Below are 26,529 nucleotides of genomic sequence, written 5' to 3' on the forward strand. Positions count from 1 at the left end.
CACTGGTACTGCCTCTCCTTCATAGCAGCCACAGGGCTTGAAGCACAGACAGTTCCTACTCCTGCTTCCTGGCTGAAAACCAGCAGAAAACTGCCTACGCTTCTGCACAGCAGTTGCTCTAGTGGAAGCTAGGCAGGGAGTAATTTATGGTGGCGCCACATAAAACCAATGAGTTCTTGTTCTTTGTGCCAGGGCAAGTGTTCTCCCCACAGCCCACGGGGACTGCGTGACGACGCACTGGCTTGGTGCGGCGCGGACCTGCCACGTGGCTGCTTGGACACCAGGCTGGGTTTCAGACTATATTGCTTTGCCTGGGTGTTTTGTAGTGTTTAAAGAAAAAGGTAACAGCTAAGGCAGAATGCTGTCTTTTGCTTTAAACTGTGGTTAAGGTTCGGTGTAACCTGTGGGGTCTAGTCATACTCTGCTTATGATGATTGCCTTGGTTTTAGCTTGGGATTTATTGGAGACACGAATTGTGCCCTCTGCATGAGTATGATGCAGCGGTGGAGTTTCTGTTGCTCTTAGAAAGGCTGCTTAAATTTGGTCCTTCCCCTGTCGTGCCTGTGATTCCTGCGTTGTCTGTGTTCGGTTAAGAACTAATCACTTGTACCCCTAAGGAAAAGCCCTACCGTAACACACATTTTATTTGTGGAAGTGATGCATCGAGATAAGCAACTGCCTCCACGCCGCTTCGCAGGTGCTAGGAACCAGGATTTCTGTAGAGCCATGGTGGGAGCAGCAACTGGAAGGAAGCTGAGAGGAACCTAAAAGACAACTTGTGCAGGTTTCCGTAAAGGATGAAGCTTCCCCTAAACCAGCAATAGCTTGGCTACTTATACCTAATCTGGAAGAAAATTAGTGGGGAATTTTGCTTGGTGGTTTGGATTGCCGCCTTCTAACTACTTACTTGTGTAAGAGAAACTCAGTTTGCAAAAATGATTGTGAACTGGAAGACAGGGAACAACAAGGAGTGAAGCACATAGGACCTAGAAGGAGAAAGGACTGGGAAAATAGTGACTGCCAAGGGCTACAGAAAGAAAGAGGCTTGTTTTTGAATGCTACAGATGAATCAAGCCAGCAGTTATCTCCCTCTCCCCCCCCAAAAAAACAAATCAGACTAAATATGAAATAGCCATGAGAAAACTTGAAAGTGGATGAAAAATTGACAGACTGATTCAGAACAGAGAGAATTCCATTGAAGTTTATGGCTTAGGTATAGTTTTCCTTTTACTCCCATTAAAAGATAAAATGATTCTGGTCTCTCTTTTTTTTTTTTCTTCCCCCCCCGCCATAAGGGGAAGCTGGCAAAATGGCGTACCTGCTATTTTATATGCGTGAAACACTATTTAGAGCTTCCAGTGCTGCAGCAACATATGAACTTCTGTTTGGAAAAGGGGATAGAGACCAGCACTACTGTTCTCTAAAACTACTAAATGTTGTTGTGATAGCTAAAAATACAACCAGTTGCTATAGCAACTGGAATTTGAAGGCTCAGATGTTGCTTCTTCTACTCGCTTTCAAAATTGATCAAAACAAAACTTCTTTTCTTGCCTGTAACTATTTAATCTTTAGCTGTGATATTAGCTGTTTTATCTAGTGTTTGTCTTCTGTCTGCTCATTTACGAATTACTTGAGCAAGAAAGCACGATAGAACATATTTTAGTAAATTCTAAGCACATACTTCATATATGTTGTTTTTTTATTTTTCAAGCTCCACAGATTCATCCAAGTTGCTTCTTTGGCATTCTTTAACTTAGCAAAATCTGCTCTTTTGGTTTGGGTCTGACATTTGCTAGCTCTGTCCTATGTTAGTTTTTAAAAAATTATCTCCTAGGGCTTGGTAATGTTTAATTTGCATCTTTGGCAGTTTTCTTCTGCTTTTTCCTGCACTGTGGTATTGTATAGTAAACTAAGCAAAATCTCATTGCGAGGCCAAATGATCGTTATCAATAATAGCTTTGTTTTCTAGCTGTAGTGGTTTCTATTTCTAGAAAAACAGCATTCATTGATATGTTTCGCTACTTCATATTTGGTCAGGACTTTCCTCCACATAGTGCTTCTTGCTAGCAGTGTCTGCCTGCAGTTTGAATTGACTTTACTAGATGCTTGGTGGTAGTGGAACCTTTTAGACTGAAGTTGGCTGTAAAGGCATGAAGTCTCAAAAAGGCCAGTGACCAAGTGAGAAGATGAATGGCCCAAGCCAAACAAAACACTCTCTTTCTGTGTCTAGGATACCCTGGAGTACTAAGTCTTTTGATGTAAGGTTCACATTTTAGGCTCTGGAACAAGCACACTGTGAGACTGGATAACTGAGCTTAATATATCAGAATGGTTTTGAGAATTGTGTCTGCAGATTTGGATAGACTAATGAACTGGTTTATTATTTTGGCTAAATTATTAGCAACTGCCAAGATTATTTCATCCTAGGAGGATTAAGCATAAAACTGCAAATTTGAAAACTGGCCTTCAGTTTCCAAACTTGGACCGAGTTCCCTGTATGATCCTTTTTAATTCAAAATCCTTTTTTTTTTTTTTTTGATTTTACATATAAAAAGGAAATAATCAATATGGTGCCTGTTTGAGGGGATTAAATTATTTCCATACTTATTTAAGAAAAAGTCCTGTGTCTGTACAAACTACAGAAGTATTCTGCCTGCCTTCTGCTTACGTTTAGTTTACTTGATGCATCAGAATGAAATTTTCCCCAGAGCTTAGAAGTGACCTAATACTAAGTCAGAGGTGCTTTCACCATTGACTTTATTAGGAGTAGATATTATCAAATGCTGAGCCCTTTAGAAATCATCACAAAAACCTGTTTCTGACTTTGTATACGCGTTAAAGTGAAGGTGTGACCGGTAGCAGGAGTAGGCTTACCCAGGCTGACTTCATTCTGCTACAGGGGTAGAGGGAGCAGTAAAGATGTAGTACTTCAGACAAGCTGGCAGAAATTGCTGGTGCATATTGCATTACTATCTTGCATTGCTGCCAACACTGCTGTGTCTTTCCCGTTATCATTTCCTATGCCAAATGCTATCAATTAAATTCCTGTGTTAAAACTAATACATTGTACTTATCTGCAGTACAGGCACATGATGATTTTGCTGGGTGCAGACATATGTTACTGTTGAACATATTCCAGGATTAATTTGAGCATAATAACGAAGAAAGGGAGCAAGAATAGAGTCTTTGTGATCTTTGTTTGGTGCTGGCTATTTACAAAAGCTGAAAGAAGTGTGACGCATTGGAGTGGTACATACAATGTGTTCTGGTTTCAGGACTGGTACAAAAAAGAAAATACAAATCAGGTATTTTGATTAGTTTTTGTTGTCGTCTTAGAAACGGAAATGCTGTGGGAACTGGATGCATGTAGGAACCTTAAATACTTTATCAAGGACTAGGAGCGTATTCAGTTTTTACTGGTTTAACATACCTTGTTTGTCCCAGGTAACCATCTGTGAGCTTTAAAGTCACTAGCATATTCTTCACCTTTCTTTATAAAGAACTTAACTGCAATAGACCAAATCCCAGTCTGGCTCAGAGTTTAAACTATCTTTCCTCAGGCGAAACTTGCTTTTAGTATTGAAAAGGAGTTTCACAGATTGGTATTTTGTTAGCAATCAATAATATTTTTTTTTATCCCTTAAAATGAAATGCATGTGTAGTGCATTAGCTATGGTTCTAATTGTATACACTAATTTTTGAGTGCTTTTTAAACAAGTCTGTATGATATCATCTGGTAAGTATGTTAGATAAATTGCATACATGGCTTAAAATTTTGTAGAATGACATTGAATCTGAATCTCTTCCTCACTGTGGAGGAGATTTGGAGTTTAATGTATCCAAAGCCAGAAGAGACTTATACTGCAGCTTCAGAATCTCACCCAACTATTTATACAAGATTTTGACCCAAGATAATAGTGATCTAATGGGGATGGCTTATTTCAGGCACTAAGTCTGAAGAGTTTCTCTTTTAAAACAAATAGATGCATACAAACTAAAATAATACATCAGGAAGAAATTCCAAAACATTAACTCAGTGATGAAATATCTATGATCGCTTTTCTCCAGCTAAGTTGGATCATAAAACACAAAACCTTAGTATTCCCATACAAGACAATTTCCATTTTTAGAAATTTTTATCATCATCATGTATGCCCATTTATTTTGGATTTCATATATTGTACTGTACATGTGAACTTATTTCATCTGGGGGTTTAGTTTCCATGTTCCGTCTAGTACAAACCAAATAAAATGTCAAACGTTATGTGACGGGTGGATGAAGTGCCTTTATCTATTCTGAGCACTGCTGGGGCTGCTGAGGTAAGAGGAGGACGCTGTCAGCATGCAGCGCTTCCTGCCCTTTCTAGCTCTGTGTTCGCCAGTTTTGTATTGATTTAGTGCATCTTAAGAACAATACTCCACTGGAAATTTTCTGTACAGATAAGTCAAACCTCTTTTTTTGGAATTATAAATTAGATTTTCTCTCTACTGTGAGGCCCCAGAGAACCTCAGAATTGAAACTAGGGATTTGTTTGTTTATTTGAGTAAATGGTTAATGCCCTAAAGTAAGTTTTCATCATCCTAGGAATATCTGAAAATCAGTCAGAATTCACCAAATAGGTGCAGCCACAGGAAAAAAGACTGGATCTAGAGGCACAGAGTGAGAAACATATCTCTAGGGCAATATCAAACTATTGGGGCTCAGAGTGCTTCCCACCTTTCCAGACCGGTCACTCTGCTCCATGGTTTCCAGAAGGTGAAATCTGGAAACAGAGCAGCAGGGGATCCTGATTAAGTCTACAGTATGGACGACGGGACGGGGCATAGTGTCCCACAGTCTAGAGATTGTTTTATTTCGTTTGGCAAGTCTACCCAATAGCCCAATTATTGGTAGTATCTCTAAGGACATGATGTTTTTCCTTTTCTTTCTTTTCTACTTGAGCAAATTGAAACCCAAACCGTTCCTCTGCCAGCAGAGTGCCCCAGACACCGGCATCAACATTTGGGATGGATGCTTTTGGTCTCTCCTGTTGTCTCTCTTCTACTTCTGAATAAATGACTGTCCTACTATAAACGACTAATCCTAGTTGTGAAAATTTTATTACTTATTTTAAGATTAATTTGTTGCATTCAGAATCTTGGAAATTTGTGGCAGAATAGGTCAAGGACTGCTGGTCGCAGGATTAGTAGGTTCCACAATTTCAGGAAAAAGGATGATGTTAACAATGCTTTACTAAGACTATGATTATTATTTGGAAAGGAGACAGAACTTTTACAAAACAAAGATAGTAAATAGCATTTGGTATGAGTCTTTTTGTATGAAATAAACACAAATGAAAAGTTTACATTTCTACTATAGCACTTTTCTCATGTACTTCTCACTAACTTATCATTCCAATATAGGAGAGGAAAGCACATTTTTCGAGTGTAAACCACATGCCTGTTCAGTTATATGTTAGTCAATAGATAATCTAGTAACACTTTTAACTTTTTTTCATTTTACCTGTTTATCCAACTAACCAGTTTATCAAACTAGCTCCGTATGTCCCTGTGTTACAAGCGTTATGTCATATTTTGTCGTTTCCCTCCCTTTAGTTTTTCCTTGTCAATCCAAGACAGCTCTGTCAGTTCACTGCTTCAGGCTTTTACCACTTATTTGTTTGGTATTTCACTTGTAGTTCATTTCATTTTTTGCTGCTTTCTACACACTTAAAACTCCCACCTTCTGACCCTGGTCTGCTGAAGAGCGAGGATATCTGCTCCAAGGATGAGCCTCCTCACAGCTGAGTACAGCATGGTGCAAGAACTAGTCTTTACAAGTAGTGTTTACAATTAGAAAAATCTGTAATTATGCTAAGATATTTTACCCAATTTTAAAGTAAGATTTCCCTGGAAACTCCAGCAATTTATTTTTCATTTACCTAGCTTTTATCTGCACTACATTTTTATGCCACCTTGAATATTATTTATGTGAAAATATAGCCTATTATAAGAAATTTTTGAAGGAAAATCCAAAGCTTGTACTCCATGCATGTATTTTTCTTTTCATACTTACTTTCAGACTACAGGAGCTGCTAACTTGAATACCATCACTTTTCTAAGTGGTGCCTTCGGAAAGAAGTATTGTTAAGAATCTTGTGATGTTGGATATCACTAATCATGAAAGGTGAATTAGTGTGGTTGTTAGCCAGCGCTGCAAAGGTATAAAAGTCATTACCTGTCTGACAGAACTTGAAATCCCTAATTTGAGATACAAATAGTTTTCTGTAAAATAATTATTAAATCACATAGATTATGATTAGGACTGCAGTAAAAGTTTGTTTCTTTCTTGAGTCTTATGGTGCAGCAATATACTACTAAAATAGCTGCAAAATCATCGTCTTCTTTATGTATTTCTCACCTGTCCCTTCTTTCAAAGGAATTTTTTCCGATTTGTTCAAAAGCACTTTCCTAAAATTATTATTCCCGTACATTTACTGCTGATAATTAGAGCAAGAGGGAAAAACAGTAACGCTGCTGTTATAGAGCTCTCTATGTTAAAGGAATGTTACATGAGAAATAAATGTTAAATGAGAAATGTTAAATAAGAGGAATTTCTTGAAAGGGTCAATTTCTATGTTGTGAATTCTGGATTTTGTTAGCATAAAATTCTGTATTACAGATTTCTTTATTATTCATTTCAAAATTTTGGTGGTAGTGAGCTTTTTTGAGTAGTTAGCATGTTGAAGAAGGCTTAAAGTTTTATACATAGTCTTTTCTAATGCATGTTTGAATGTGTAGATGTTTGTGGTAATATCATTCATCACTTTTATTTGCTTGCTATGTACTTATCTGAAGGCACATTTTTCCCTGTACAAAATCAGCCAGGCATGTCACATTACTTGGTCTAGATGAATACTTTCATAAACCAACGTGCTTCTGTGGTGAGGCTGAGAGACTGCAATCAGGTACTGAAGAAATTAGGAGCCTCTCTTGGCCGGGCTCTCTTTAGGCCTATGTATTTCAGCATGCCCATTTGGCCTGTTCAGTTGATAGCCTTTAGTCAAACTACGTGACTCATGCTGGTCTCTCTTGACGTGTTATTTCGTACCAGTATGCTACCTGCATGTTATATGGTGTGGGTAAAAAGTAGCTTGGGTGAATGAATCCACATTACATTCTAGTGCAAAGTACAACTTAATACATTTGAATCACGAGAGCTTGCAGCTTCGACAGAGAAGGAAGTTTCAGCTTTCAGTTTGGAAAAATCTCTTGCTTCCTACTATGTTCCCTGCTCCTTTCTTTGGGACTTACCCATCAGATTTGCTCAGTGGCTGGTTTTCTGTTCATTTTGATAATAACTGTTGATAAATAACAAGCTTTAAACCTAAGTTGGACCATAGTTATCTGTTTTGTTTTTGTTATTAATTAAGGGACTTAAACATTTTTAAGAACTGTGAGGGGTTATTGAGGTGAAGTGCCAATTTCAGAAAAAACAGAGTCATATGAAGATAATTCTATGTTTGTTTTGTATATTAAAAAAAAAAAAAAGTTGTCCACCACAGAGATGCAGGTTGATTTCTTTATAGTCTTCCATATCTGTGATATAATTAGCTTTGACTGTAATTACTTAGGCATCAGATAATGAGGACACAGAATTTTTGATAGCTCTGTAAAAGAGGTGGGTGTTAAACTGTCAATACTGCTATTATTTGCACCTGTAATTACCAGAAGAAATTACCAGAACTAGGCCTGCAAATTGCAGGTCAAACTGACAATCTTTAAAAGTAATACGTTGACATCTAAGCCATCGTAATTGGCATTTCCCATTGAACTGTATGACACCTCAACATTTTATGTAAGAAGAAGGATTTTAAATTTATACTTCTACCAATACCACTCAGTCACTGAAAACCTGTAGTACTACTGTGAGCGTGGGTAGACCAGTTACACGCATAGTATCTGAGATTTTAGTATGCAAAAAGTAGGGATGAGATGAATTTAATTTGATGAGATATATAACCTCTCTCCAAACGGGCCAGTGATACAAAATATATTATGCCAAGGAGAACTCTGAAAACTGAAGAAGCTGTAATAAAAGATAGGAGCAAAATTATGAGTCCTTTCTAGAAGGAAAGACTGAGTGAACTGAGTTTATTTAAGCCTAAAAAAAGAACTTGACCTAAAGAAGGCTGTGAAGGCACTTTTTTTTTTTTTTTCAAAAACATGCAAGGCAGCAGCAAAGCTGAAGGGAATTGTTCATCACAGCAATGTAAAATTGGACAAGAATTAAAGGTGCAAATTGAGCAAGGAAGTTTTCTACTACTTGTTATTGGAAACTTTCTAAAGGTGAAGAACTGAAATAAATTGCCTGTAAGGCTTTGGAATTTCCACTTTGGAAATCTGCAAGAAGTGATTGCATGTCAAGAGTGAGATAGGTAAAGTGGATCTTGACTTCAGGCACAGCTAAGGACAAAATGACTACTTGACACCCCTTTCAATCTTATTTTCTGTGATTCCTGGATCATTTTCATAGATGAATTAAGTGTGAGGCTTCTAAATATAATTAATACAATTCATCAGAGAATGCTTCAGTTTAAAATGCAAGAAAAGGAAGAAACAGGATTAATGAGAGAAATGAAAAAGGCTAAAAATAGGATTTCAGATGAGAACCCCGCTCTCTAGGCAGTGAGAATCCTAACTAATATGTAAACCTGGATGAGAATGACTTGTAGTACTTGAGAAACAACCCCCTGCTTTTTTTTCTGAAAAAGAAATAATGTTTTATTTGGTTTCCTTGCCATGGCTTTTACAAAGTTGATTGAAATGTATGGAAAGAGAGGACTCTCCTCGACTTACACAGCTTTTGAATCAGCCCTTGCTGACACTGCAGAATAATATGGCTATATTTCTGGACAAATTTTTACTATAAAAGTTATATAAAGATAGGACACATTAAGGCTCTTTTTTTTTTTTTTTAAACAAAAGTGATTTTTTTTTTTAAATAAAGTGGCAGACTTGTATCTGGTTGGGGAATATTGCTTGTAAAAGACACAATGCCGATATCTCCATTTCCTTATGGTGACAAATCTCAGAAAATCTGCAGCAGAACTAACATACAATTTTAATACAGTTCTGAAAAAAATTAGATGTGATTGTTACCACCCCATAAGCCCAGCTAAGTCAGATAATAGTGCTCCTCTTAGCCTAGCTCTGTTGCGCTTAATACAGTCCGCAAACAGCTTATGGTAACATTTATATTATAAGCAGTGAGTAGCAAAGCAGCAGATGAAAATAATTGCTGGTCCTGGCAAGGTAGTGTGCATGCAGACTGATAAACCCTGAATTGTCTGCGGCCACCTGGGAAAGGGGTGTCTCTGGGGGATCTTTCCAGGTACAGAACAGAGCTGTGCTGCTTGTTTTCTGCCCCACCACATGGTTTGTGAGATTTTCCAGAAGACTCTGCTCATAGCTCTGTGCCTCATTTCCATGCCTGCTCCTCAGACCACCTGCCTCCCAGCTCTTTGCTCTGTGTTGCCTTGAGGCATCACAGCCATGAGGGGAGAAAAGCTGTGGGAGTAAAGAAGGGAATTAATGAAGTATAGCGGTAGGGAAAGAGTTTTCTCCCAGCCGTTATGTTCTCTTAGTTTCAGCATTCCCACAATTCATCTCCCTGTGACTCTAGCAGTGTTTATACACACATATGCTGAACATCATCCTTTCTCGCTTCCATCCTCAACTTTATGAGGTGTTTGCCGTCAAGTTATCCAGTTGCTCTAGTCATCGTTTGCCTTCACTGGCCGCTGATTTACCCCATCCATGTTTTCATCTATTTTCTCTGCTTTCTCCAAATTGCCTTTCGTGTTTATATTGAAAAGCCCTTTCACACCATACTCCTGAAGCTGTATGACAAGCCATGACCTATACAGTGGAAGCGTCTAGGAGAGAGGAAAAAAAGTGAAATAATAAGCCAAATAAACTACCATGCCAGGGTTTTAGATCTACCTTCTTAGTATGTCTCATTGTCTCATCTATTGTACGGTACTTTTAACAGAAATGACTAGATTCTGGATTTGATGACAGAAGAAACTCCTTTTTACCAACACCCTTTAAAAGGTGCTGTTTAAAACCTTGCTGGGTTTGCTTACTTGTGTTAAATTCACACTTCAGCTTATTCTGTTCAGCCAGTTTCTGGGTCCTAAATTTAAGGTTATAATATGTGGGCCTTGACTTTGTCTCATGTAATGCTGCCTGCAGAATACTGCAGGAATATTGTTCTAATCTATGTTTTATTGGCGTGTTAAGCAGAAAGGAATACACAGAATTTGCACATCATTTTCTCTGCTATCCTAGTGACATAAGAACAGAGGGAAAAAGAATGGAATAAATAACCCAGGTTTATGAAATTAGAATATGCTAGACAAGAATAGTCACCTGATCATGTTTAAAGTTAATAAAGAAAATACTGGAAGAGGGGAAGATGTTTAGCAGTAGATATATACATTTTATTAAAAGTGTGATCTGTTTCTAAAAAAAAACCACTCAAACATTCATTTGGTTTCCTTCAGGTATGACTACTGCTTCAACAAAAAGCCAGATTATATATGACTCTATAACCTGACTGACTAAGAGAAATGAAAAAATGGCTGACAGTAAATTTTAGCATTTTTATTCATGGTCCAGAGTCACGTAATACTATTGTGTTCTTTGAACATATGTGTTGCCATTACAAAATACAAAAGATTTGATTTATTTTGTTGTTAAAAGCTACCTAAATGTAGTTAGATTTTATTTGGTAAATAAAAGGGCATAGAATGTAATAAGGACTATCAGCAGTAAATACCAAAACTGAGTATATGGGAAGATTTCTTGAATTAGTGTAAAACATAAAGAGGCAATTTAATTTGTACAGAAATAGTTCTAGAACTCTGTATGCTCTCTTCAGTAAATACAACCACATATATTGAAATACTTGCTTGCAAGTAATTGTTATTAAAATGTGCTATATTGAGTGTGATCTCTCTTTTGTTGCTAAGTGTAGTCTGCAGTTCTCCAATTATGCTATTTTCAGATGTTGTCAGTTAGGCCCAGGCAAACAGTTTACAGCGAAAAACTCCTTTTTTCTTTATTAGAGACAACTATGTAGAATGCACATGTACGCCAAATATGTTTTGTTTTAGTTTTAACTTGCTTGTCATAGTGGTGACTGTCTACTGCACTTTTCAAGCTTTTCTTCTTTGAATTTAGATATAACTTGCATGTGCTGATTGATAATACTTTACAGTATCTGTAATGTATCATTGCCACATACAACCCAGCCTAAAATAGAAAACTCTAAAATGAGTTTGGTCTATTTGGTTCTTTTTTTTTCCTTCTTACCTATCTTTGGCACAAAGATTCTCTGGCGGAAACTCGAGTGGATTTTCTGTGTTGCATAATTCGAGACACCAAGCAAATAGGCATAACAGACTCCTCCTGACCTAGTAAAATGATCTGCAACTCTGAAAGTGAGTTCTTCTATTGTTAAGTGTGTTAGATAGCAGAGTGTGACTTTGTATGATGAGCTGCTCTGAGACGGAGAACAATGATTGCATTTATTGGTCGGCAAGCGTACATTCAGGCAGCAGCATGCTTATGGTGTTAGCACAGCATTGTATATCACTATATTTATCTACTTGATTTCAGCTGTCACTTTAGTGTCCAGACAGTTACTATAAGGCAAGGTGCACAACTCCTTGCAGTTATTTTTTTTTTTCTTGACTGACTTGAATAACTTTGCGTCTTTGGCTAACTTTGCCAACACATCATTTGCTCTCTTTTTGAGAGTGAATTCATTTATGAATATTCATTAATGAATACTCTGAACAGCACAGACCCTTTCAGGTTTCCATTCGTGAGTTCTCTCCATTGAGAAAGTTAGCAATTTTTCCTAATTTCCATCTCCTATCTTTTGCCCAGTTGTTTATTCAAGTGAGAAATGCTGACTGTTTTGACACAGATCACTGAAGCAAGTAAGAGAAATACTTCATAGCATAGAAACTTTGTTACTGTGGTAGAGTTTGTTGAACTACTTACCCAAGTTTCTGATGATCCAGGGAAAGGATTATTTTCATGCCAAGTTGGTATACAGAGACAATAACAAATTCCCCATTAACATCTTCAATGCAGTGATGCTAATTGTGATTTCAATAACATGAAACATCAAAAAATAATTACAAAAGATAACAAGATGGCGGTGGTTATTCTCTGAACATTGTTGACTTAACTGATATCAAAAGATTTGTTTTATTGCTGGATCACCTACAGTTCTGTCTGAAACACTGCTGGTCAGGGCAGTTAAGGTACCTGCTCTTTCTCAGTCTGAAAGAATAGCTCATTGAGGTGTCTGTAAGGAATGTTACTTGGACAAAAAAAAATACCTTTTTGTCTCTTAGCTACCACTGAAAGTTAAGTGAAATAAGAAACTTTCAAAACAGAGACAATTACAGGTATTTGCATGTGCATTTAAGTGAGATGAAATGGCCGGAAGATTCAAGTGTATTGTGGGAACTACAGTAATGAAATATTAACACAAAAAAATTGTATGTGGGCTAAGGATGAAACTATTGTATCAGTTTGTTAGTTAAATAATTTTTTTCTTCCAAAAAAAACCCATCCAGGTGTTGGTGTTGGTTTCTGAAACTATTGGGAATACTTTAATTTTGTTGTGGGTTAAATTTGTTTGTTTTTTTTTCTTGTCGTTGATTGAGGGTTAATAGTAAACAGAAGCTCCAAATCTGTGCAGTCAGATACTTAAAGTTAGGCTTGTGTTTATACAGCTTATTGAGTCAAGAATTAATTCTCAGAATTAAAAGTAATGAAAACCATGGTAAAAATAAGAGCAAGTGATTTAGTTACAATTCTAGGCAGAACATTAAAAAAGGCAAAGGCCTACTTTTGCAAACATACAGGCAAGGATTCCTGTGTAAAGACCTGTGCATATGAGGATATCATTCACAGAGCAGTGGGCAAAACTCCTGATATTCAGTAGAAGGTAGATAATTGTAACAATCTGTCCAAATATTTCTCTACAAATTAAGTAGAAAAGAGTTATGATGAAGAAGGAGTAGGATCACAGTGAACAGTTCAATGTTATGAGTTTCTGAAGTGATATGATACGGACTAAGGGCTTGACTTTACTTGGTCAGGAGAGTAATTGTCCTTTTAAGGTGAAGTTTAATGAGGGGGCTGAGCCAATCTAATAGGGGAGTAGGGTGAGGGAGTAAAACCACCACTGGTGGTAGCAACAAGTTTTTTAAATCACCTGTAACCTTGTGAGAGCTCCCCTTTCTAGACCTTTAGCTGGAACGCCATACATCATCTTCCAGAGAGAAGTGGAAAAATTGTGCAAGTCAGGAGAAAATAACCAAGAGATGGTGGGGCTAGAACAGGAAAGAAAAATTTAAAAGGAGAAAGTATTTAGCCTAAGTGGACACCACAGCATTTGAAAATCTCACACACACGTTACTTGATTATTTTGGATGATGTTCAAACTGAAATATAGGAAATGTCTCATTATGTTTATAGGTACCAATATGTGTGTAAGTGCTTTCATTGTGTACAACAAACAACCACTGCAGTATCTTAAAAAGATTGCTTTTATGACTTTTAGAAGAAGCATAACATATTTTGAGGTCCTTTTTTACTCTTGAGTCCATATTTAGATAAATAACCATTGGATATAGGTTGAGTAGGGAATTCCAGATTTAGCTGGCTGTACATATATGCATAGTTTCCATGTAAATTACACTGAAGCACATACCAGTATGATTGTCTGTAAAAGATGCATTTGGAAAAATACCAGTGCAAGGCTTCTCCACACCATACTTTCTTTTTCCAGCAGAGTAACTGAGTGCGGAATACTTTTAATATTCCTATTTATCACCTTTTTGAACTGTCAGTTGCAAACCTTTAAAAATTGCCAAGAGCAAAGTGAAAGCTGTTGCGAATTGTCATTGGTGCCAAATGGCTGATTTTCCATTGCAGGGGGAAGGATTGCACTTAACTGGTTGTATTTTGGGGCTTTTTTCTTAGTGAAAAAATGCTGTAATTTTGTGCTGAAATTACTCTTTGGATATAAAGTCCATTTAATTTTTCACATTATCCACAACAACAGCCATCTTAATTGAGGAAGCAAGAATCAACCTCTCTTACACATGCAGAGGCATACAACTGCTGTCCAGCTGCCCTGAAAGATGTCAGCTGTACCCAAATCCCCTGTTACTTCACTGAAAACAAGAGCTTTGGTGCACACCATTGATTTATGGTCACATTATGTACTTACAAGCTATTTCATGCCTTAGTAATATTTGCCTTTTTTTCCCCCACTCTTTTTGGAGCTGGTACAGAAACTTGACAAAAAGTTCACTTCTTAAAGCCTTCTACTGAATTTTAGCGTTTTGGGGAATTGGGAATTTTTAGATTACGATAGTGGCCAAAGGTCATACCCAAGGTCAGGATTCCCTTATGCTGAGCAACAGACACATATGAGGAAAACCAGTCTTGGTTTCATAAAGTCTGTAGCCTAAAGAGACGACACAGAGGGTGGAGGAGAGAACCAGAGTACCAAAGACTAGGAGTGACTTTACCTGTAGCTACCTGATTGTCCTGCAGATGACCAAAACTTGAGTCTTCTAGCTGTCAGCCAAGTGCCCGATCCCTAAACTAAGTTGCTTCTAAGTAAGTTTAGCAGAACTAATCCTGTCAGTATGACTTATGCGGCAGCTACATAATTCTGCTTTTTTAAAGAAAGAAATATAACCTTGTACAATTGCACGATTGTTGATAATGAGAACAACAGAAGTATAGCTTACAAATGTGAACTGCAGTTTTTAGCATTATAAAAATACATAACCAGGTGGGGCTTTAAAATTTCAGTGATGTTACAGGAAGACTTTTTCCTCCACTCCTTAGGAACCTCATCTTGTTTAGCAGCATGTATCTTGTGGGTCAGAAGATGCCCTAAAAAATATATGATGTTTTCGAATATCCAAGAACATGCAGTGCATTTTAAGACAGGCTGTGGTTTTATGGCAGTATTTGAAAAAAAGCGTATCATACATATTTTTCATATGACTATAAACATATTTTAAAAAGCAGCAGCAATACTGAAGTCTTTTTTTCTGTTGGATTACTGTAGTTATTGGCATGCTATTCAATACTATAATCAGTGATTTCCAAGAAAAAATAAAATTTGTAAAACTTTAAGTCTATTTCTTATAATTAAACTTTTAAACATTGTGCAAATATTAAAAGGACCTAGAAAAGTATTTTAAAAATTGGAAAACCAGTAATAAAATGGGAGACTGAAGGAGCTCATTTTCTCAAAGGTGTAGTTAAATGTGACTTGATCATAGCTGCTGATACCTTATGCTCACAGTCTCCTTTTCATCCCTCTCCAATCTCTATGCTACACATTATTCTCTGCATTCAACCTTTAAGGGATACACAATATTATTTATCAGTGCTTTGAAAACTGTGAATTTATACTTATCTATTAAATTTCTATTTTAGCACTAGAAATAGCGAATGTTGTCAGCCAGTATGGTGGAAATCATACACTAAGGCCTACTTAGATTATACTTAGATTTGGGAAGTGATACCTAATCATCTCTTTTCTTGAATGCAGGTGCTTTACAGCTTGGAAAGATCTCTGCTTGTAATTCTAGTAACAGAACTGTTTTAGAGATACTCAAATATTTGAGGGACTCCAAAAAGAGTGAAGTGCCCAATGTACGGCTCTTCAGAAGCTATATGTACAACTCTCTTTGGTTCTTTTGAACATTTCAGTTACAATTTTTATAGCTTTTCAGGATATCCTTTCAAATGCTAGTCAGAAGTGGAAGAAAAACTACATATCACTTTGTCATGAAATCTATCTGTCTTTGTGCTTGTTGGTAGCTTGAGTGAAGATACTGGGACTTAAAGTGAGCTATATCTCCTGGAGGCAATCTGTCTTTCCGTTGCACTTATTTCTTCCTGGAAAGTATTTTCAAATAGGCAAATAAACAATCACAAATTTCAAGAAATTACTGTGCTTCATATGTAGCATTTCCTGGTAATTATGTTCAACAGGTCATAAAGGATTTCAGTTTGTTTCATTATACCTATTTGATAAACTTTGAAACATTGGAGAGATTTCTGAATGGAGCTTTGAGACCTAAACATGTGAAAATGGCGAGATCCCCGCACCACATTTGTTTGTCTGGCTCATTACCATTGTGTAAGCACCAGATCTAGGCGTTTTAACCATAAAATAATTACAGAAGAAGTTGGTCGAGTAGTTGAGGCTGACCTAAGAGCATTTTATTCCTGGCATTACATTTCTTATCCAAAGCCTGTTTAAGTCAAAAGAAAGACTCTTATTGGCAGGACTGTTGTGGATAAGAGCTAAATACGTGCCCTGCGTCATCCGGTAACACATATTAGCTTTGCAGTGCAGGAGGAATTAGTCAGTAGTGCTGCTTGTTTCAAAGCGGAAGTCTAGTTCTGCTCAGTCTGAACCTGAACATCGTCCCCTGAGTAGGATTCAGCCTGACTGGATTTTAACACTCAAAAAGTTATCCGTTGATGTTTAATGAGTCATCAGAGTCTGTCTGTGCTTATTGTAGAAAGATACGCAGCTCTATCCTGAGGTAGGAATGTAAAATAGAGGAGCTGATTTGGAGGTATGTAGGTGCGTAATGATTACAGTTAGGTAAGACTGAATCATACTTTTAATTTATATTGTTATAGTTTCATCCAAGTCGATGGATCTTAGGCCCATAATAAATTATTTATTTTAACACATACTTACAGGGATGGTCAATCAGTAAAGAAATCTTGGGCTAGAATGTGTAATGTATATTAACTAGTGCAGAGATTGACATTCAGGTCTCTCCATTCCCTACTGAGTGCTCTAGCTACCCGTCTGCAGAGACATTTCTGTCTTTTTTTTAATTATTATTATTATTTTAATTGAATTTATCTGTAATTATTCAGTACCTCAGGAAACAATGTCAGTAGGAGACAGCCTCATTCTGGAATAGGCTATAGCCTGGTGATCTTTTATATCCTTTTATATAAAGGGCCTGGTGAAGCCATTTTTGTGAGATAGATACAAATTTCCTCGGTCAAAAGACAGATTGAACCTTACTGTTTTCTGTGCAAAAGGAAAACTCTGTCTGAATGGCATAAAGTAAAACAGAAGGAACACATCCTGTTCATGTACTCAGAGATTTAACTACCGCAAGGAAAAGTAATATTTGAGCAGGGTTTTTTAAAAGCTAAATTTTAGATTTAGGGAACTACATGGAAAATTCAGTGCCTGCTCCTTCTGTGGCTCTTTGCTCTCTCTAGTACTTTGCTTCTGCAGTCTTGCTCCTCATCTGTCTTTGCTTCAAGATTTTTTCAAAAGACATTTCCTCAGAAGTGGAAGTCCCCCAGGAAAATTATTTGAACACTTTGTTTCAGCAGAGATTCATGAATGGTAAGGTCATTCCAGAAAGGTGGCACAGCTTCAGGTGCTCCAGCTGGTGGAAGATTCCTGGTTTATATCTTACCAAAGTCTTATTTTCTTTCCTGAAATGTATCTGTGTTAGGATAAAAGAAAAAATGGAAAAAGCATCTAGCTCCATGCTTGATGTCCTAACATGAAATTAAGAAAATTTCTTTGTTTCTCAGTGCAAGCTCTTTGTAATACTGGACTGAATGTATATATATTTCTGTTCTATTGCTTATGAATAAATGCAGATAAATAATGGTAAGAACAACTGGGATCTATTTTGAGAAGATTGTGAGTTACAATGGTAACACAAGCTAACTTTTCTTCCTGTCTTGGTGTTGCAGTCTAGAATTATCCACCGAAAACACTGTCACTGGAAAGATTACAGGAAGGGAGTTTGGGGAATATAATTAATAGAAGGCAGTGGCTGACTGTGTGCTTTTTGAAGCTACTATAAATCCTCTGTCTATTGAGGGTTAGGCTTAGAAATGGAATTTTCTTTTTCAGATACACTTATACTACAACTTTTATAATGGATTTCTTATTTTAGGTGTGTTATTCCCTGTTCTTAGGATGTCCTAAATGATTTTGCATCTTGCTGGCGTAACTGTTTCTAAACAGTATTTGTGTCATCTATATCACTTACAGGGTGATATTTGCACCCATAATACCTTTGTGTGGCAGGATATATTCATGTACTAACTTAACTTCTGTTTGTCTTGAAGTCTAGAAAATACAAAATCCTGTGAGTTAGTTTTGAATTTTATATATATGTGCGTGCTTGTCCTTTGTTTCTTTGAAGCCCATCATGGACAGCTTGAATATGTGTAATAAATTATTTATACAAAGGACTAGAACTATGACTTTGGACTAATTCCAATTTCTCTGCTAAATACAAAGAATAATTAGGCAATTTGATAAAGTATTGTTTACCATTGAGACCAAAATTTTTTCTCTCTGGTGTAAACAAATCATTAAGCAGATTTGAAATACATCCTTTATGTTTGTAAAACCTGAATAGTGGTCTCGCGTGTAAATAAATTAGTGGCCTTTCTAAAGGCAAACATACATCATCGAGTTGTGTCAGCTGTTAAAGCTTACATGTGTGTTGTGTCAATGTCTGTCATATTTATAGATGGATATAACATGATGGAGAGCTAGTAGCTGACTTTGTATTATGGTACTTTTCAGTATGAAGTTACTGATTCACGTTAGTTGAAAGAAAGATTAATTTAGAATTCTAGCTTTATAGAGTTGCTGTATTTTCCATGACTTGTAGAGGTTTTTCCAAGATCTCGGCTTTCCATTTTCTCAGCCTGCCTTGTAGTCTGATACTGATCTGCAGTATTCTCATTTCTCTTTGTCCCTTTCTGCATTAAATTCTACCAAATGTCTAATTCCTTTAAATGTTGTTCCCAAGGGTATCCATAGACTGTCACTGTGCTCAGCTGGTGCCTGGCTGCTTGCTAAGTTGCGGCAACTTCATTGCATGCCCGAGTTCTCAGTTTCCTTCATCTGAACTAGTTTAACAACTAGCTTTTGATCAGTGTCTGGTTCTGGGCTTCCCAAGGTGGGGTTGGGCTTTTTGCAGGGGGAAGGGTAGAGGAGTGGTGTTGCTACATTTTTGTGATGTGTCTTACGTAAGGAGACTTTTCTCAGTTATTTCATGGATACTGCCAGAATGTACAACTAAAAATAGTAATTTTCCTGAACAGATATATTTGGTTCATGTTTATATGATAAATACTACAAAAATGAGCATCTGGGACCCATAAGGTAAAAACAGATTTTGTGCAGGAAGGAGGGACTGCTGACTAACTAGGTCTAAGGGTAAAAATTAAAAGAAAGTTAGTAAATACTGGATTATGCTACTTCAGTTTAAAGCAGTAAATAAGGTTAGCATTACTGTTCTCTCACAGTCATTTTAGCTAAACATAAGAATATTTTCCCCAGTTAGATCCCTAGATTTGGCTTCTGGTGCATTTGAGGTTCTTGACATTGACAGACATTTTCAGTGCACTTGTGTGCATAATTTCACACATCACCAATGTCTTCACAGCCGATGAAAGATAGGCAAGCTGATGCAAAATACCTAACAGGCTTCTTGCAAAGTAGCTGATTTCCTGCTATAGAACAGCAATTTCAGAAAATATCATGGAACTTATGAGAAGAAATTTTATTTAAGATTATTCTCTAAATTACAGCAACAATTTCAGTAGTTTCCAAACATAACTCAATGGGGATGCATGAGAAGGAAGAAGACACTCAGGAGAGTACATTGCAGGTGAGTAAGTTTAAAAAAAAAAAAAAAAAGGATCATATTTAATCTGTAAAAAGATTTGACAAGCTGAACATACAGGAGCGATATACCATTTGTAATTGCCAAAATCACATCGTTTATAACCTTTTAAGTCTTGAACACACCATCAACTCAGATAATAATCCTGTGAGGACAAGTCTTTATACTGTTTCTTTCTGACATACACCTGTAAGTCTGGGCCAAAAATACTATTTAACATACGTGAAAATATTCTTCTGAGAACTAATGATTGAAGAATATAGTGTAGATAGCAGATTCAGTCTGAAAATGACAAGTGTTTTTTTCTTCAATGAAAGAAGGAAATGAGAGTTTTCAATGGAAATGTCATGCTTCCATAGTTTTAACATTACTTCCTTAATTGTCTAGGATAATTATGTTTTTGAATATCTGTATTCTTTGAAGCTTTTTTAAAATGCAGAAAAATTGAAAGCATGTATTTGAAAGATGTTGTGATGTTTGGAATACTTAGCCCAAAGTTTATAGTATGGTATTACATTACATTTTTATGATATTATATTATGATATTTTATGACTGATATTGTTACACAACATGCTATTGACTTTTCACGTTAAAAATGGTTTTCACACTTTGCTGAAAGAAGACTTAGTAGTTACCTATGTTGAGTTCCTCAAAATAGTAAGAGCAGTCGGCCCTACCATGATCACATTTAATATCTGCACAACTGATCTTCAAAAGTAAGCTCAGTGCTTGAATTCAGTCATTGCCATAAATACTGGGGTAATGTAATTCATTCAAAAGACAAAACTGTAAAGTTTTTAATAAAAGTTCTCTTTTAATGGCTATGTTTATCCATATATTCCAAATGTGAAATAAAAGCCAGTATTTAGATTTTAGAAATGCTACAAAAGATGAATATGAATCATATGCCCAGTAAGTTGGGACTGCTGGTCTTGAGGTCAGTCACTCAAGTGTTGAGACTGAATGTTTGGTTTCTCTTTCATTGACTTTGCAGTCTCTGTAACCTACTGGTCTGTGTTTAACAGTCGCATGAGTTTATTCAGCTGCTGACGTGCAAGTCTGGCATTATGGACTACTGCAAATAGGATGAATTTGGAATTTTAAATCTAGCAAGAGTTAGAGCGCTTTACTTTATGACTTCAGAAATCTTCTTAGTGTTCAGACACTTGGCTTTCCAGACAAAGTTTCTCTTAGTTCGTGTAACAGTGCTGTCTGCTCTGTCAAATTCACAGAGGCCTACTGACCCATCCTTCTCCTTGAGGTCTGTAGAAATTTTGCATTCAGTGTGGGGGTGAGGCTCAATCCATGTTTGCAGATTATTTGCCTCATGAAAGTAATGTAGTGATTTGTCACATAAACCCTGATTCCTTAGAAAGCATTACAATCTTTTATGCTCCTACTAGATGTTCCTCACATATTTTCTGGAAACTAATGAAATAATGTAAATATGCAAAGATACCTTCAGTCCTAACACCTGTATTAAATCATTTACTTCTCTCTCAATTTATGAATCTGAAAGATCCTTGTGATGTCTGAAAGGATCTGAAAGATCCTTTATTGCTTTCAGAATCTCACTGAGATATCAGACTGCCCCAGATTTTTCTCCTAGAAAAAAGGCCACCTAGGGCACATTGCCCCTGTAAAAGAATAACTGTCTAAGGGTTAACAGGCAGTTCTTAGAGGAAGTCCAGGATGAGCTAGCTTTCTCTCCCGTTTCAAACATTATTACATCTAATGGAATGAAGTTTGGATAAAAGAAGATACTCAGCATTCTCTAGTAGTAGACTTGTGGCGGAGATTTAAACTATTCATTTGGTGATATTCACAATGTACAAAGAGGCAAGATAGGTGTATAAAGTCACATACGGACAATCTCAGAGTGCTTTCACATATTTTCCAAGATAGCAGGAAGCAAGCCAGTTTCATCTGGCAGCCATTTAGGGCTGTTCAATGCCTGAGTGAAATAGTTCATCTTTTGCATCTTGACCATGCAGGCATGTCCACAAAGAGATGGATTTGTTTACAGAGGGCTACATTGCCAGAGTTACCCAGAGTTATACCCATTTAATCCCACCTAGGGTCAAAGGAGTTTCATATATGACACTGAGAATCATATTTGGCACAGAGTTAGTGTTTTAAAGAAATGGATTCCTTCAGTTAAGTGGCAGTTTATCATTGCAGAGTGTTCCTATGTGCTTTTTGAAGGCTGCATGCTTTACCAGTATTCAAGGAACTTGCTGTGTCATTAATCATATTTAAATCTTTTCCTGGAGCCTTAACTCTCTTCAAGTCATTAAAATACCTGGCAGAACATGGGCACATCATCTATTACTGTCCCAATATAAATAATTTTGATAAGGTTTGAAGGAAGATGAGCCCAATAAAATGTTTTCTTTTGCCAAAAATGCAGTTTTCAGGTAGCTCTGAAAAGAGCACCCAGAGTTTGCATATGAAGAGAAATGGTCTTTGTCAGCTTTCAAAAGCAGTCATGCAATTCTGTTACATGTCGGTGACAAGCTCCTAGCTAAGTCAACAAAGTCATTTTGTGTATGAACGAATTGTTCAGATTCCTTTATGCGCAGCAGTGTTTATCTAAAATTAGGATAATATGAGCCTGGGGCAAAATGTCTACAGGAAAATGGTCTCTCAGTTAAACTTTCTTCTTAGAGAATGGCAAAAGATATTTGTATTAATTCTGGCTAGTTCAATCAATTATATGTGGGGAATGTTTGGAGCAGACATGTTCTAGCAAAGATGCCCAGATTCAGTATGAACAACAACAAATAATTTGTTCTCTCATTTGTTGTGTTTATTTGAACAGATTTTTTTGAAATCTTCATCTGAGCTGAGCTGTCTGCTCAACCTTATACCTCTGGACTTTTCGTTTCAGGTAAGGTCTAACAGATCAATACACCCACTTGTGACCTTCTTTAGAGTACAGCTATGAAAAACAGTAGAGATGGGAGCTAAAAGTAAGTATAAGTAAAAAGGGCAAGGAGGGGAAAAGAGACAATCTTCAAAACATTTTCAAAAAATAAGACTTTCCTGCAAAATTATTTATCCATTTGCCAAGGCAAATCATAAATATATGAACAAAAACAAGGTCAAAGTCACTAAAGTTTATGTAAGTATCTGAGGACGGAGTTCAGCCTATCATCAATGTTTGCTATGATAACAGTCTTTTTAATAGATCTAAAAAAATAATTTGCTACGTAGTGTTTAGGAGGTTCTTTTCTTAACAGGATTTTCAGAGATCAAGTTAATTTTAGAGTAAAATGGTTATACCTTCAATAGCATTTGCATTTAAAAACATTTTAAAACCTCTGAATATGTATTACAGATCTCCCTTTTTTTTGCAGAAAATTACAAACTAACTGCATCACCATTTTGGTTTTGCTCCCTTTTGGATTACCATAGCCATTTTTCCTTTATGCCGGTTCCTTTATTTTCAAATCCTGTCTTAATTTCCCATTTTTGGTGTTTTTGATGTTTTGATGTAGTGATACATGGAAGAGTTATATGAAAAATATATTTTTCCTAAAAAAGTAACAACAGTGTAATGACACTGCCATCAGAAACAAGTTCAGTTACCTTGATGCAAGAAATATAAGTCGTAAGGGAACCTAAAACTAAGGTCCCTATTCCCTGTTTCCCTAGAGCCCTTAGTCTGTGAGCAAGAAATAGGCAAATAATTCTCTACAGATGGACCTATACCTTGCTTTTAATATTTAAAACAATAATACAGTTTTTCTCTACATACTATACTAATGAAATACCTGAAAGCTCAAGTTTGGGTTAATGGCTAATTAAAAAAAAAAAAAACTCACAGTAAAAAGTCAAATACTAGGCCTCTTTCACCATTTATGGTTTGTCATTTCAATAAAAACACTGGTACAAAGGAAAAAAATGTAAAGGGAATAAGAATCGGGAAATGAAATTTGGCTCTTTGAGGATGCCATTTTATTTTATGTGCTTCACATAACCAGTCTCAGAGGCAGTTAAAAAGGTGAAAGAACGTGGCTCATTTGCTGGCAGTGATATAAAGGCTACAAAAACAGATGTTGTGATGCCATTTGTCAAAAACCTGAAGACCTTAAATGTTTGGATAAAAGGAACATGGCAAAGGAACATCGCACAGGAAGTGAAATGGATTTAGCTACCTAAAGGAACAAAAAATGTCATTTTCTCCAAGGGGAATGTCAGCATTTCCCATTAATATAAATAGGACCCCAAGGCATTCTCTCCACCTACTCTCCACTGCCAGCATCCTTGAGTATGTTGCCTCAGACCGCTCTGACTGACTGATACATTTAATGCTAATTCATTATGCTCTCATTTGTTAACATACTCAAATATTATTATTTCTTTGATAGAAGCTCCAATGGTCTCCAGATGGGCCTAACTCTATCTGGCTGATTGTCCTGAAGTATTTCCAAAGATGGAAGTGAATAGTTCATTTGAAATCAGTGGGAATTATTTTATCCTGAAAAGGAAAAATAGGGTCCAAGAGACTCAAATCTTCATTGCTGGGATCAGCGAAGGAATTGGGTGGGGAATAGTGATGTGATAGAGCTTTTCATCCAATTAACTAATGGAGACAAGATTGTCAAATTCCTTTTATGAAACAGGGATTAATACAATTGCAGTTTCACCATCACAGACTTATTCCCTTATTCTGAGTGGATTTGAAACAAATCAAAATATAATCTCCAGTCAAGTTTTTTAATGGAAATAAACATTCATAAAATAAACATAAAAGCTTGCAAGATTGAAATAAGGCAGAAGTAATGTAACCAAAATTGAACGTAAGTGTTAATGTACAGTAAATTAATAAAGAACATAATTAAATGGAAACATTCCTGCCTAGGAATATGTAATTAGGGAAATTAATAATCAGATGATTGTTTAAAATTAATAGCTGCCATCAAAGTCAGAAGGGCTGACTAAGGGCAGAATATATAATTTCATTTTGACCTCAGATACAGCAAATTTCCTACATTTTCATGCATCTATTTTAATTTTGTAAACAGTAAACATGAACACGAGGGTTTTTCCAGGAGATGATGTACTGTGTCTTGCCATGTTTAACAAGCTACAACTCATTAGATAAGCCATATGTGTATATGCATAACAAATGCAAAGTAAAATGTGATCACTTAATCCACTCTGAAGGTGATTTTTGCTAGTCTGGTTTTCGTTTGCAGCAACAGGCAGTACATATGCCTACAGCCAGTTATTGTGACTCAGGCAGTTAAGTATGGTTAAGCATCATCATTATTTGCTATTATTTGTTCAAATCTTAAATGTTATGAAAGCAAGAAGTTTAGAAACTGAATCATGATACTTTGGCATTCCCTGGTTTCTTCTTCTCCTTTGGATAGAAGGTTAAGCAATAAATACCCTTGGATTTGTGGCCAAATGTATACAAAAATACTTTTCAGTGATTTGATACCTGTCTTTCTGACAGCTCACAAGTTATAATACAGAATTCTTTGTTCCGATAGTTCATTAGCGTTGCCAGCTACTAGTGCTTCATGATTCTACGCAGTACGCAGACCTGCTTTTAAGGCTAAGCAATCAGGTGTCCAGATCCTCAGGCCATGGAAGGACTTCACTTAATAAAGTTAGGCATTAATGCAAGTCATGTGATATGTCGGAAGAAGGAAAGAGAGGCCAATGCCTTCATCTCTGTAGCTTTTATGAGTCTAATGCTGGCTGTCATAGAAAAATTTGGCATGAAACATCCATATGGCAAGCATTAAGAACCATTGTAAGAAGAATGGGCTACACACCCGCATTGCTGTCATGCCAGCCAACATGGCATGCATGTCACTTTATGCTGAATTATCAGTCAGTTCTTTTGTATTTTACATTGCAGAGAAATAGTTACTGTAGGGCACAAAAGAGACAGATCTGGACTGTCTCCTATTCTAACAGTAGCTATGCGTCTAATTTTCTACAGATGGACATATACCTTCTTTGACATATGTCTTTGGTTGAACTCAGGGCTCTGCATGTGTTGTGTTTTTTACACGTTCATTATCATCAGGATCCTTTAAATGTTTTAGATAAGAATAAAAATAGAGGAATTAAATAATATAATAATTTTAGAGAGGAAACATTTTTCATTAGATGATTTTCTGTGAGCGTTTCTTGATCTTGGTCTTTCTTGATAATTTTTTAAGTTATTTTGAATGCCTCACCATGGTAGTTCAAGCAAGTTACTAACCATGTTATCTTAGAAGCTGTGGTAAGTAAGAAATACTCCTTTGGATTTTATTCTCTATTAGCTGTATAAAGGATTTCATGTTCATGTGGAAAGTAGTGTTTGAAGTATTGAAGCATTAGTGTGCGTCTTCCACCTTTTTTCAAAAAGGAATGTTTCGTTCATAGGCTAGCTTTAATTCAATCTTTTAGAAATATATTTTCTTCTTTTTCAAGCTTTCTTGACTGAAATCAACTAGTCTTGAAAATTTATGTTTTTCTGAAGGAGAGTTCATATCAGTGATATTTTTACATTCAGGATAATATTTTTGACTCTTTGGATTACACAGGATTTTTTAATAATATAAAGTGGACTTCCTGTTGAAGTCAGCTGAGCTTGTGCTTTTCAAAACATGTCCAGTTCATTGTCATTATTTTATAAATGGGGTGAGACGCAGAGGTTTGACAGATTACAGAGCAAATCACTGGCTGAGATTGTGTCCAAATTTTTCAGCACTGTAGGCC

General features: G+C 36.4%; 1 long non-coding RNA gene across 1 annotated transcript in view; it reads left to right on the forward strand.

Annotated features, from left to right (window-relative positions):
- LOC136992187 (uncharacterized) overlaps positions 1-22,678 on the forward strand; it is a 138,001-nt gene extending 115,323 nt beyond the window's left edge. Inside the window, exon 3 of the long non-coding RNA XR_010884264.1 lies at positions 22,622-22,678. This is a non-coding gene — a long non-coding RNA (uncharacterized lncRNA). The remainder of the gene's footprint in view (positions 1-22,621) is intronic.
- Positions 22,679-26,529: the final 3,851 nt, after the last annotated feature.

Source organism: Apteryx mantelli, chromosome 5 (assembly GCF_036417845.1).
Source record: "Apteryx mantelli isolate bAptMan1 chromosome 5, bAptMan1.hap1, whole genome shotgun sequence".
Lineage (NCBI taxonomy): Eukaryota > Metazoa > Chordata > Aves > Apterygiformes > Apterygidae > Apteryx > Apteryx mantelli.